Source organism: Chelonoidis abingdonii, chromosome 3, assembly GCF_003597395.2.
Source record: "Chelonoidis abingdonii isolate Lonesome George chromosome 3, CheloAbing_2.0, whole genome shotgun sequence".
Classification (NCBI taxonomy): domain Eukaryota; kingdom Metazoa; phylum Chordata; order Testudines; family Testudinidae; genus Chelonoidis; species Chelonoidis abingdonii.
Window position 1 is genome coordinate 71,943,898 of NC_133771.1, and position 12,898 is coordinate 71,956,795.

Genomic DNA, 12,898 nt, shown 5'->3' on the forward strand with positions numbered 1-12,898 from the left:
AATTGCCTAGGGAGGTTGTGGAATCTCCATCTCTGGAGATATTTAAGAGTAGGTTAGATAGATGTCTATCAGGGATGGTCTAGACAGTATTTGGTCCTGCCATGAGGGCAGGGGACCGGACTTGATGACCTCTCGAGGTCCTTCCAGTCCTAGAGTCTATGAATCTATATTATAACTGTAAAGTAGTATTACATATTTGCACTCAGGAGTGTGGAAGAATGTCATATTTCTGACTTTATGTACATATGGTTCTGAGAGGTGATGTTTCTAAAAGTGACATTGCAATGGTGTTTCTAGATGCTGCTGTTATGTAGTGGTGGGGAGTTAAAAAGTATCTCACCTCCGGCAAAACATATTTTTAAAATTGTTATTTTGGACTGTGAGATGTCCACAGTCTTAAATCCTGTGAGGTTCAGTGTGATTCCATACATAATATCACTCCGCTGAGAAAACTCCTTTCTCTAGAAGTCTAGGACATTTAAAATTCTGGGAGAGCCATGCTCTTTAGTTCTGTGTGGAATAGCAGCTTTTCTTCATAGTTAGATTTGATTCTCCAAATAATAGTTGTATCTGATCATTTCATGGACATTGGAGAAAAAAAAAAGAGAACACATCTTGTGGTGGTTAGATTTGGACCGACATATAAAGCCTTTTTCTTGAAGAGTATGAAATATCCAGTGAGGTAAAGGAAAAAGTCTTTACCAGAGCCATTTGCCTTCTTGATGGGCATGGGCATTCTTCATATACCCAGGACAGAAAAGAGTTAATAAATTTCACTCTGTTTTGGAAGGATGATGTCTGTTAAATGTAAAATAAATGTACTTATGTTTTTATTAGTGTGTGGAAAAGAGAACTAGGACATGGTCCCTGTTATATGGCTGATAGTTGACCTGGCAATCATTATTCTTTTGCCATGATATTATTTTGCCATACTAATTTAAATATGAAAAAAAATGACTGTACTTAAAAGACTCTTCTGTAGGGTGACTGTTAATTTAGGAACTTAATACAAAAAAATAGGCCACCAGTAATGATGGCAGACTAAAATACATATAACAGTCAAAATCTTTGACAAGATTTTAATATTAAGCATTTGTTATCTGTCTTTAGTTTTCTTCATTTTTATAAGGTGTCCCATCATGCTGGTTTCTGAGTGCCTTCTGTGAAAAACAAACTTGGATAAAGAAAGATCTCCTTTTTCCAGCCCAACTGACAGTAACAAGTTTAAAGGTTATTCGTAGGGTATATGTGTGTGTATGCATGCCTATATATATACCCACAATGTGCATAGTCTGAGAAATCCTGATGTGTTTGAGAAAGTACATTCTGTATGCAGTAATGAGAAATTCTTTATGCAGACCAGATTGTGATATTTCATCTGGAAGCGAGTTCAAGAGTCTTGGCCTGGCTAATCTAAAAGTTCTGTCTCCTGAGGATATGAGTCTTCCCCTCTTTTGCTGAAAGCTTAGTGGAGTGAAGCTGTGATATGAGGTGGTCAAAACAGAAAGAGAGGCAATCTCTTGGATAACCAAGGTCAATACCATTCAGGACTTTGAAAATGAATACTGTAGCCTTGAACTGGATTCTGTATTCAATAGGTAGCTAGTGTAGGGAGCAGTAGATTTTGATGATGTGTTCCCAGTAGCCTGTATTAGTGAGTGGATGAGCCACTTTATTATGGACTAGCTGTAGCTTCCTCAGGACATTGAGTTTCATTCCTCGTTCTAGGGAACAGTAGTTGAGCCTGGAGGTAACGAGCTGCTGGACCACTATGGCCAATCTGTGCCTGAAAGAATCAGGGGTAGTCTTCTAGCCAGCCACAAGTGGAAACTGGTATTCATTGCCACCATTGCTATTTGAGTGTCTAAGTGCAGTGCGAAATCTAAAATGGCTCTGAACTGGTCTAACAGTCTGAGGGCAGATGCCTTCTGGTGGGACCGGTAGTAGTGAAGGGGAGCTTTTCAAAACACTTTCCTTCTCTTACCAGCATCACCTCAGTTTTGTCAGAGTTCAGCTTCAGCTGCACTTCAACCAAGTGCTGGCCTGAGCCAGGCATTTGGAAAGCTGGGGGAGGCTGCTGTTAATGTTGGATAAAAGGGGAGTGTAGAGCTGAGTGTCATTCACATGCTTCTGGCTGGCACGTCAGCCTGTCATGTCTCCCTAATTTCTCCCAGTGGCTTCATGTAAATACTGAATAGGAGGGAGAGAGATTTGAACCATGCAGGATGCAGAAGAGGGCCTGGTCGTGGATAGGGTGACCAGCTGTCCCGATTTTATAGGGACAATCTCAATTTTTTGTGTCTTTTTCTTATATAGGCTCCTATTACCCTCCCCCCCCCCATCCCGATTTTTTGCATTTGCTGTCTGGTCACCCTACCCGTGGATGAACAACTGCCTATAAGAATTTTTTCATTTTAGTCATCAAGGAAAGACCAGCTATTGCAACGCGTTGCCATTCACTCCTGCAGCCTCTTGGAAGTAGGGCAGGAGTGTCTTAAGTCTCAGCATTTGACACTGGTGTAATGTTGTTGAAGGACAGGAGGAGGCCATCCAATATAGCAGCAAGTGCTGGGTATGTGCAATGGAATGACTGGGAGGCATTCAGGATGTTGGCAGTCGGGGAGATAGCAATGGCAGACAGTTCTTGTGCATCTTCTCAAGTTAGTTTGTTGAGGAAAGGAAGATTAGAAACTGGGTGGTAATTTGCAAGAATTCAATGTTGCCAGCTCTTGTGAATGTATTGTAAGTATCACAGTGTTTGATGTTTATTCTGAATGCCCCAGCTCTTGGAATGAAAGTCATTGTATGATAATTTCAGCTTTCATTTAAAAAAGAAAGTAAGTTTCAAGTCCTTTTGGTGGTGGAGAAAAACTTGAAAACATTAAGCAAGGGCAACTTGAAGGCTGAAACCAGAGAGCAAATAGAAATAACCCCAAATTTCTTTTTTCCAATATCTCTTGATTTTTAAGCCAGTCTCATGTTTTTAGGGCCTGACTTATGATTTTTGAAAGCTTCAGGTCGACAGTACTGGGACGCTAGTGCTAAATGCAGATTTCTTTAGTACTGACTGGACAGTTGCATGTGTTAGAGTAAAGAGCAACAACACCAAAAGAAGTAGTGCTTGAGATACCTCATCCTGAGGTTAGCAGGGTAGAGAATTGCTTTGAAAATAAAAAAAAATTAGATGGAAAAAGTAATTTGCTGTATGATGCAAATTAGAAGAATGTGCTTAGAATGTAACCCCCGGCAACAGGAGTGTCTGTCAGCGAAATAAGCCCCCAATCCAGTTTACACTGGTACATCCCTGATTCTGAGCCTCCAATATGTACTAATGAATAATGAGCATCTGCTCAAGGTGAGACATTAATATAATCTGTCAAGACAGCTCCCAGTGTTTTCCATTGTCTATAGATTCAGTAACTACTAACATTCCACTGGAAAGGCCTAAATTAGAAAGAGATAATAAAATGACTGGCAGTCAGAGGGAGAAAACATCAGAAGGATTATTAGTGACGGTAAACACTTTTTACCATGAGTAAACCCTTCTAAGACGTTAGATAATTGTAGAATAACCCATCCACAATTCTGAAATATCACTTTTAGGAAATCTTCTGTTTGGTGAGTAATAGTGTAGTAGCAGTGAATGACAAGCCAAAAGGATCATATTATAGCTTGTCACAAAGACATTACAGATAACTTGCCATAGTGACAATGAAAGTCAAATCACAGAAGAGCAGAAATTTTATTTTTGGCAGTACTTACTGTTAATATCACCTCACTTAATGTATACCTGTATTCCCACACACAAATGTAATAAAGTTGAAGTTAAAGTTGCAGGCATGTATCAGTGATTTGCAGGAATATTACCTCTCAGACAATCTAGTCAAAAAATATAAAAAGTTAGAAATCCAGGAAATGCAGTGTTAAGATAGTACTTCTCAAGCATTGTGAATTTTGCCTCAGGCTCTGCGTGATCTGAGGTGAACATCACAAGGTAAAAGGGATACATGGATTTACAGATCAAAGATGTAAGTCCAGGAAAAAAGACAATAAGAAGAATTTATCATGCTGCTTTTATAAAAGATTGATTAAGACCTAAGGATTTAGAATTTCTTTGGAAAAATTAATGAGAGGACTACAGATCGTAATGGTTTCCAGTTAACATTTGTAACAGAGGTGTTACTTACACGTAATTTTGGTACAGATAGACTGCAATGGCATGGACATCCTGTTGTTTACATCACCTCTTAATGCTTTGTGTTAATGTATTTACTGTGTATAGTACACAGCATAAACACATTAAAGGTAGTCATGATCTTATGTGTTATATTAGGGAAAAGAATGTAGTGATTGTCTATGGTACAACATTGCAACCTTCAGGTCCTTTATCAACCTCATTTCCATGCCAATGTACCTCAGCCCTGACCCACAAGGCAACGGTGATAAACTAGTCTAGCGTCAACGCTGTCTTCTTTGATTGTCTGCTGAAACTACTTACAAGGGTATCAATTAATGTATGTTATGCTGTATTTTGACTTACGGGCACTTCTTTACTAGGAACTGAATGGAGACCTTCAATAGGACCCTACACAGCAGTGAGATGATAATTTTGGATTGCTATTAATCTGGCCTGGACTTGAACCTGTGACTTGGGGCGAATGATTCTGTAACAGATGAGCAAACTCCCTGAGCCATCCAGTATTCCTACTGTATAATCCTTACAGTATAATCCAAGACACTGCACCTCACATGACCTGTATAATGTAATGGCCAGGCTCTGTTTCCAGAAATGAGTGTTCGGTATTGGTGTATTAGGATCAATTCAGAGAAGGTTTTAGTTCACTTGCCAGTAGGTCACGTACTGCTTAGGGGCCTAATCCAAAATCCATTGAAATAAATTAACATCTAATGGGGCCCTAAAACAGCAGATCATCAGAATTATCTACACAATTTTTCTGTTCAGGGGTGACAGACAACTGCTCAGTGAAAAGTGAAGGTGAGGGAGAATCAGCCCATCCAGTTCCATCACTGAGAATTATTATTACACTGACTTCTAATATAATGTTATAATTGCTGCTTTGGACAAAAAAGTGTATTTACAGTTTCCACACTCTGACACACATTCAGTTTTTTGCTCTCTCATTTCAGAATTTCCCAAGGTGTGGCAGCTCGCTGAATGTTTGTGCTTTCTCTTATCTTGATCATGACATCATACAGTGTGACACCACTGGAAATGCTGTGTTGTGTTGTGTTGGATATGATCAGGGCTTGAGTCGTGCCGGAATGCTCCAGAACACCATTCCGGCACTCTTTTGGGAACTGTAACACTGTTCTGGTACTGTCACTTCTGGAAGTACTAGAAGTGCATTTCAGCACTTTTTTTTTTTTAATATAATACCATGAGCCACACCTAATGCAAAACTGTTCACTTGTAAAAATATATTAGAGACACTGCCCCTCTGAATTTCAGCCACTAGTTTGCAACCGGTTAGGGGTATTCTCATCTAAAGCTGTTCGTCTGACAGATTCAACCAATCCTGAGAGCAGTCTGGGTCATTGAACAAGCAGGAAATGTCTTTAGTCCCAGGAAAGAGTACCAATGAAAAACATCACAAATTTTCTCTCTCTACTTTTCTCTGATGAGATGCAGTTGTGTCCTTCCAGTATGTTTCTTGCCACCTTATTTACATATACAACTCAGAGCCTATGTAACCTATTGCAGTTCTGAGGATACAGGCAGAGCTCTCTTCAGAACTCTTAGATTCTTGCTGCTATCTTTATACAGTGCCTAGCACATTTTGGACACTGTACTAATATAAATATTAACACTCCTATTTCTCTGAGAAAATACCGGCAGGAATTGCTGATACAGTAAAGCAAATCATCTGCCCAGTTCCTAGGACTTGTGAGCATTGCCTCAGCAATACTTCCACCTCCACCTGATCTAGCATCAAAGAACCAAGCTAGACTCACCAGCTTGGATGTTCACATTTGCTCAGTGAATTACTACTGGATTGCTAAGCTGGTTTAGCCCATTCATTGCATCTCTATGTGAAATCAAAGGATGTCAACTGTAGCTGGATTCTTGGGGCTGTCCCACCACCATTTACATGACACTAATAGCATGTGGAGAAGGTCAGTGGCAGGCAGACTGTAATCAGGGAAGTTCTTTCAAAGTTGGTAAATGCAGATACAGCCTTTCTTCCTGTTCTGACAGTCAGTTGTCTCCTGACACTGCACTGATGCACATCTGTTCTCGTTCAACCAGAAATTATGGTCTTAATGTTGGGTTTACTGGTTGAGTTTCTATGGCGTGTGTTATATAGGAAGTTAGACTAGATTATCATAATGGTCCCTTCTGACCTTAAAATCTACACATCTATGATCATATTTCTCTCTTGATCTTTCCCAGTATAGCATTCCTTTTTAAAATTTTCACAAAATTTATTATTTTTTCTTTACCATTGGCTAAACATAGGCCTTTTGAAAGTGAAAGATTGATAGTGCTGGTGCAGACCACTGCTTTGCAAGCTTCCCCACATCTCTCTTTCAGTGCTCCTCAGTCCTGACCGGCAGCATTCCTCTGTTTCTGTCCTGGGCCTCTCTTAAGTGCAGGCTGCAGAAGGTGGAGAGTTGCATCAACTTGTAAGGTAGCTTTTCAATGGGGGTAATTGTCCACTAGTAAGTGGGAAGAGACTAAGATCACCCTGCTCATTTTCACTTTGACATTGGAACACAGACTCCTGAAGATGAAAGGCTGATACCAGCATTGCCTTAATCCAACACACTATCCACTCCCCAAACCAGACTTTATCCAGAAATAAAACTTGTTCATTTCAGAACCATTTTTGTCATCTGAATGAAAACAAAGTAAAGAACTCAAATGAGAGAATTTGCCATGGAGAGGAATGAGGAAGAGAAATGAATTTTGTAAAGGATTTTAAAATGTAGGCCTAAACCTGCTCCCATTAAATTCTGTGGGAGTTTTGCCATTGACTTCAGTGGCAGTTGGATAAGGTCCTAATTTTGCAATAGCTGAATCTAATGCAGAAGATGATGGTAGTAAGGGAGATTTCTCAACATCTAGTAATCCCACTGTGCTTGAATTTCTGTATGCATGCAAAGCACAAAGAACTCTGCAAAAAGAACAGGAGTACTTGTGGCACCTTAGGGCTTGGCTACATTGGCACTTTACAGCGCTGCAACTTTCGCGCTCAGGGGTGTGAAAAAACACCCCCCTGAGCGCTGCAAGATGCAGCGCTGTAAAGTGTCAGTGTAATCAGGGCGGCAGCGCTGGGACGCGGTCCCACGCTGCACGTACAGCCCATAGAGGGATGGGTTTACAAAGCAGCGCTGGTGAGCTACTCCAGTGCTGCGGCTCTGACTACACTGAGGCCAGTCTACACACGAGATTAAATCGATTTTAGATACGCAATTCAGCTACAAGAATAGCGTCGCTGAAATCGAATATCTAAAATCATTACTCACCCGTCTTCACCGTGCGGGATCGATCCCGCGCGGCGCTCGCTGTGTCGAATCCGGAAGTCCGGTCGTCTAGCTGGAGTTCCGGAATCGATCTAAGCACGCTCTGGGATCGAGATATCGCGTCCAGACCAGACACGATATTTCGATCCCCAAGCAATCGATTTTAACGCGCTGATCCGGCGCGTAGTCTAGATGTGGCCTCACACTTCAAAGCGCTGCCGTGGCAGCGCTTTGAAATTTCTAATGTAGCCAGACCCTTAGAGACTAACAAATCTATTTGAGCATAAGGTTTTGTGGGCTACACCTCACTTCTTCAGATACATAGAATGGAACATATAGTCTGTTCTCACTCAAGCACAACCAAATGTCTGGGTCAGTTCCCAGGGCTCAGACCCCAGCTCGTCTGTGAAATAGAAGTGAGCTGGAAAGACATTCTGGCTGTTAATATGCAGATGAACACCCGAGCATCTCAGACGTGTGTTTACACACATGTACTGTTTCATATTAAACAACCGATTTTTGTTTTGTTATATCAGTATTGTTTGAGTGGAAAATGCTCACTGAGAGGTAAGCTTGCTTTTATAGACAGTCTTTGAAGAGCATGGGTGTGTTTGTGCTGGTGTGTGTGTTTTAAAGGAGCTGAGGGGGAACAATAAAGTTTTGAAACTTAATTATAGTAAGACGATAACCTGACAAATGCTACATATAAAATAATAATAATGTTGAATATTATGGAAGGTGTAGCACAGCAGTCAGAGCATTTATAAATAAATATGCTCTTGAATCAATGTGGAGTATGTTACACTTACATAGATTTTTCCCAAGGGTAATGAAAGTCAGGGCTTCAGGTTGGTAAGAAAAAAAAATAGATAAAGTGGGTGTGGGTGTGTAGGAAGCAGCTGTCTGTACAAGAAGATCAATGGCATTTCAGTGATGAGTTTAAATTGCACTCTTGATCCCCCTCTGTTTAAAAGTTTACACTTGGCTGACACCACTTCACAATTTTTCGGGGGGTGGTAACAAGGTGTGATTTGAGAACTCTCAGTCAGATGAGTTTAAATTTAACCTCACTGACAGTGGTGCTAGGATGACAGCACCTTATTTGATGAAGAGTTCAGTTTGCAGCAGTTTGAAGCTGCCCTACCTGGCTCCTCATGTTTGTGACTGGCATGGCTAACTGTTGATATAGAAGCAAGCAATTGTCAGATGTAAGAGAAGGGTAGCACAAATCAGTCTAATTTACTTTACCTAACGAGTCGTGAGCACTAGTCATGCAGATTCTCTTTGGGAGACTGACTGACTGGCAGGGTAAGTAATAAGAATTAATAAAAACAAAAATAATCTCAAGGTGTTCCAGATTGTCCTAGACTCTTAAGAAGACGAATCCCAAATCCAGTGTATATATAAAAAAATAGGAATCCTGTTCAATACAGTAACATTTCAAAATGTGGACTTTATACAATAGAGGAAAATAGCTATAAGATCAATACTCTAGTTTTCCAGAGTATTCATTTTTATTAATCACTGTCTTTTTTAGTTTAAAAATGTTCACTCATGTAAAAAGTGTGCTGCAAATAAACTATATTAATGTATCTATTGGTGAAGAAAAATATGAATCAAGTGTATATTACCCCATAATTCATATCATTTTGCCTTTTTCTAGATAGCACTGCTACACTTTGATTTTTCCATTATAGTACTTTTTGTTGACCAAGTCCTCCTTTGGAAAGAATATTGTCTTTTTGCAAAACACATTCATTGTGTTGGAGACATTTGAGAATCTGAAAAGAGCAGCTAAAGGAAGAAAAGATGTGACATCCTGGAGAATCCTTAAAATATCAAGAGTTTAACGGTTGTTAGAAAGAAATAAAAGCTACATAGGCACCAACTCCATGAGTGCTCTGAGACTGGAGCACACATTGGAAAAAAAACAGTGGGTGCTCAGCACCCACCAGTGGCTGCACTGATCAGCTCCTCCTCCTTTCCCCAGTGCCTCCGGCCAACCAGTGGGCACCGCCAGTCAGTTCCTCCTCTCCCTCCCAGCTCCTCCTGCTTGCAAGGATCAGCTGTGCTCAGGGGGAGGGGCAGAGCAAGTGCAGGGCACACTTGGGGGAGAGAACAGAACAGGGTGGAAAGAGGCAGGACAGAGGTGGGGCATTGGGGGAAAGGGTGTTGTGAGGTGGTGGTTGAGGCAGGGCAGGGGTGGAATACCCCCTGGGGAAATTAGAAAGTTGGCGCCTCTGAAAAGATATATCTGCATCCAGGAGACAGGGGAGTGAACAAACAGCCCATGAGTCAGCTGCTGGGAAAAAATGAGATTCTTCATAGCAGATAAATATGCGGAATGCAAAACTATTATTTATGTTGCATCCTTTGTTCAAACTACAATCAAATGATTTACAGTGAGAGCAAGAGTAGAGAGAACTTTGTACAGATTTTAATGTGCTGATGTGCATATTAGTAGGAAAGGAAACATGCTGCACTGAAAGTGATTGGATTAAAGTAAGAAAATTGCAATATGAGCATGTAAAGTGCCATTTAAGAGCTAATTATGGTTATTAAATAGTAATAGTGTAAAATATTTCTGCAAAATGCATGGTCTTTATTATGGAAGTGTCAGTAGTGAGTCCATAATTTGGGTTATGTAATGATTTCCACGTAAAGCAGCATTAAAATCCTCCCTTTTTTGTTCATTATACAGTATAGTAAGAAGTTGTGATGGGTGTTTTTCTTGATAGACTTGGCAACATTTTTGGTGGGCAGGTGAGGAATGGAGTTTGTCAGTTGTAGAAAAAAAATTGTGATTCTTTATTTATAGTATATGTGCCTTGATATCATGGTGATGGGCACGATGGAAATTCCTGGTTAGAGATGCAATTTTTATTTTATCTAGATAGTAACTTAACTTGATTGCAGTTATTAATGACCTGTTGTGAGGTGTTATATCCTTTCTATTTTGTTGTTTTATTTAGTGTTTGTGGGGTTTATGTAGTTGATGGGTTTATATATGTTGACTCCTTTGGAAGCATTTCAATAATCTACTGAATATAAAGCAAAGAAATTCTGTGATTTTTTTTGTCATTTTCTTATGAATAGTATTGCCACTAAAAGATGCTTCTTCCCCAGGGTGACATGAGAAGAGCATTAATCAAGCAATGGTTTACCTTTGCAATATGTCCTGGAAGTGCCAGGACAGTGAGCTGTCTGTATGGAATGATGTCATCACCAGCTCCCTTCAGGTCTTTAAACTTCCCTGAGATTTGATGTTTCCCCAAATTTTCAAACATATTTGGCCTATTTTATTAAAATAATCATTCTTATGCCTTTTCCTACTTGAGTCTTTGTGTGCTAACGTGACTGAGCAACTAGTCTAGTAATGATCACAGAGGAGGGCCTGTACAGAAAGCTACGTTTTTGACCAGTTCTTTGGGTTATGTATGGCAGAAACTGAATCCAAAGAGCTTTCTGACTTTGTCATTGAGCAACCAACCATACATCTTGTTTTGTTCATTTCCAGATACAAAAGTGTCCTAAGGCATATTACTCACTGACTGAGTCATGCATTTGCTAAAATCTGTGGACATCTTGCTGGACATCAGTATCAGACCTTGTCAAGATTCATAGCACTGAATCATTGCTATGGGTCTGAATTACTAATTCATGATGTTAGTAGGACTGTCATCTTTGATGCCCCAGTGGCGAGAGGTTTGGTGGGGGAGGGGGAGAGTGTTCTCAGAACTGAGTGCTCTGTGGAGCCATGTTGTTACTGGATCTGTGGTCATCACATTCGGTCGGCTTTCTTAGAGGGATGCAAGAAGTGGGTATTGCTTTGCTGACCTGCCCAAGGTAGGTACAATAATGCAGCGAGGACGAATCTGAATGTAAAATATGTAAAACCAAAATAAGTTCTCATATACTTTCTTTAGTTTGTGATGCAATAAGTTTGAATTGTCTCATGCTTCAGCATTCACCAAGGCCTAAGAAGAGCAAGAGGGGAAGGTGGATATTGATCCTGAGTCTAGTGGTAAGAGCACGTTACTGGAAGTCAGGACTCCTGGGTTCTGATACTTTAATGAGGAAGCACTGTTTGGAGCCTGCTCACTGGCACCAGGGAATTGGTATGAAGCACAAATCGCATTGCAGAATTCTTTGTGCACAATTTGAGAGTGAGAACACAGCATATAATGGGTTTTACTGTAGCACTTAGGCAGTTGTCTTTCTATTTACAGCATATGTGAACATTTTAAAGAGGAGACTCTAGATGTGCAAGGTGGACAGAGTGTTAAATATTACTGGGAGGGGCATGTACTGATGTCTCCCTGCCCTAATGCAGTAACTCCCAGCTGGGGGCAGGGGAGGAGGGGGGTTGCTGAGGTGGAGTTTCCACCTATCTGTTCCCCTGGGAAAGGGTCATTTGTCAAAGTAAGTATAAGGGGGTTGTTCCCCTTCCCTTTCTCACCATCTGCTTCTTTTGCCTCTCAGGAGAGAGGAAAAGTTGGTCTCTTGATCATCCAAGCTCTAGTTACATCAAACATGCTTTTCTGAACTGTGAGTAATCCACAGTCCATAGCAACTAAGGAAATATAAAGGGTCCAAACCTTCTGAAAAGGAGGTAGATGGGAGGATGAACTTAGGAAACGTAAATAGCACAGTAGAAAGACATAAAAATTGATGGCTGGATCCATTCCTTAATATGCTTTTATATGTGATTCAATCAGTGGAAGAGGCAAGAATGAAAATGCATAATAGCAGCAGTGCTATTACTTGTAAATCACTTCAGAATCACAGAGCATGACAAGCTGAGAAGGCTAATGGTGTCTCCAAGAAAGAATTCATTGCAGTAATCAGAAAAAAGAGCAAGATAGGGGAGGAAAAAACTAAGACCAAAAGTGAGTACAATCTCTAGTGTTTTACTTGCTAGTAGGGTAACTAACTTGAGATCCTTTGCATTTAGTGATGGTGCTAAGCGTCTGCAGAGCCACAAATAATTTGAGAATTTGTGAACATTTCTATGGCTTCTAATTATGTGGTTAAAGCTTGCATAATAGCTACACGGAATTTCTTTGTAAATCTCCTTTGAAACATCTGTTGGGAAAATGTTCACATTGTGCCTTCCTCAGAGATTCACTGTGAAGCTCTCAAAATCTCACTGATGTCACTGATTTTTATGAAAGGAGCAAAAATAAACTGTCTGGCCATAGATATTTTAAGATGATCAAAACCAATTACAGTTGTAAATGTGCAACTTTCTCAAATGCATGAGTAGCCAAGTTAGAAGTAAGGATAGGAACAAATAAGTGACTGTAAAACTAAGGGAGAATCTAACATGCTCTAACAAGCAAGCAAATAAGTGGTCATGAAGAACAGGGAATGAGGAGAAACAGTAATGAAGGAACGTGGAAGCATAAATGAT

The 12,898-nt window shown here is 40.3% G+C and overlaps 1 protein-coding gene and 1 long non-coding RNA gene across 5 annotated transcripts in view; both read left to right on the forward strand.

Moving 5' to 3' along the window:
• Positions 1 to 12,898, forward strand: part of LOC142046567 (uncharacterized) — a 1,033,250-nt gene that overhangs the window by 158,238 nt on the left and 862,114 nt on the right. The gene's annotated exons all lie outside the window — the stretch shown is intronic.
• Positions 1 to 12,898, forward strand: part of ANKRD6 (ankyrin repeat domain 6) — a 168,976-nt gene that overhangs the window by 96,972 nt on the left and 59,106 nt on the right. The window contains exon 1 of one of the 4 annotated variants that reach the window (XM_032771538.2): positions 10,068 to 10,248. The exons of the other annotated variants lie outside the window; for them this stretch is intronic. The gene's annotated coding sequence lies outside the window, so the exon portion shown is untranslated. Of the gene's footprint in view, positions 1 to 10,067; positions 10,249 to 12,898 lie in introns of those variants that run through there. 4 annotated transcript variants of the gene reach the window in all.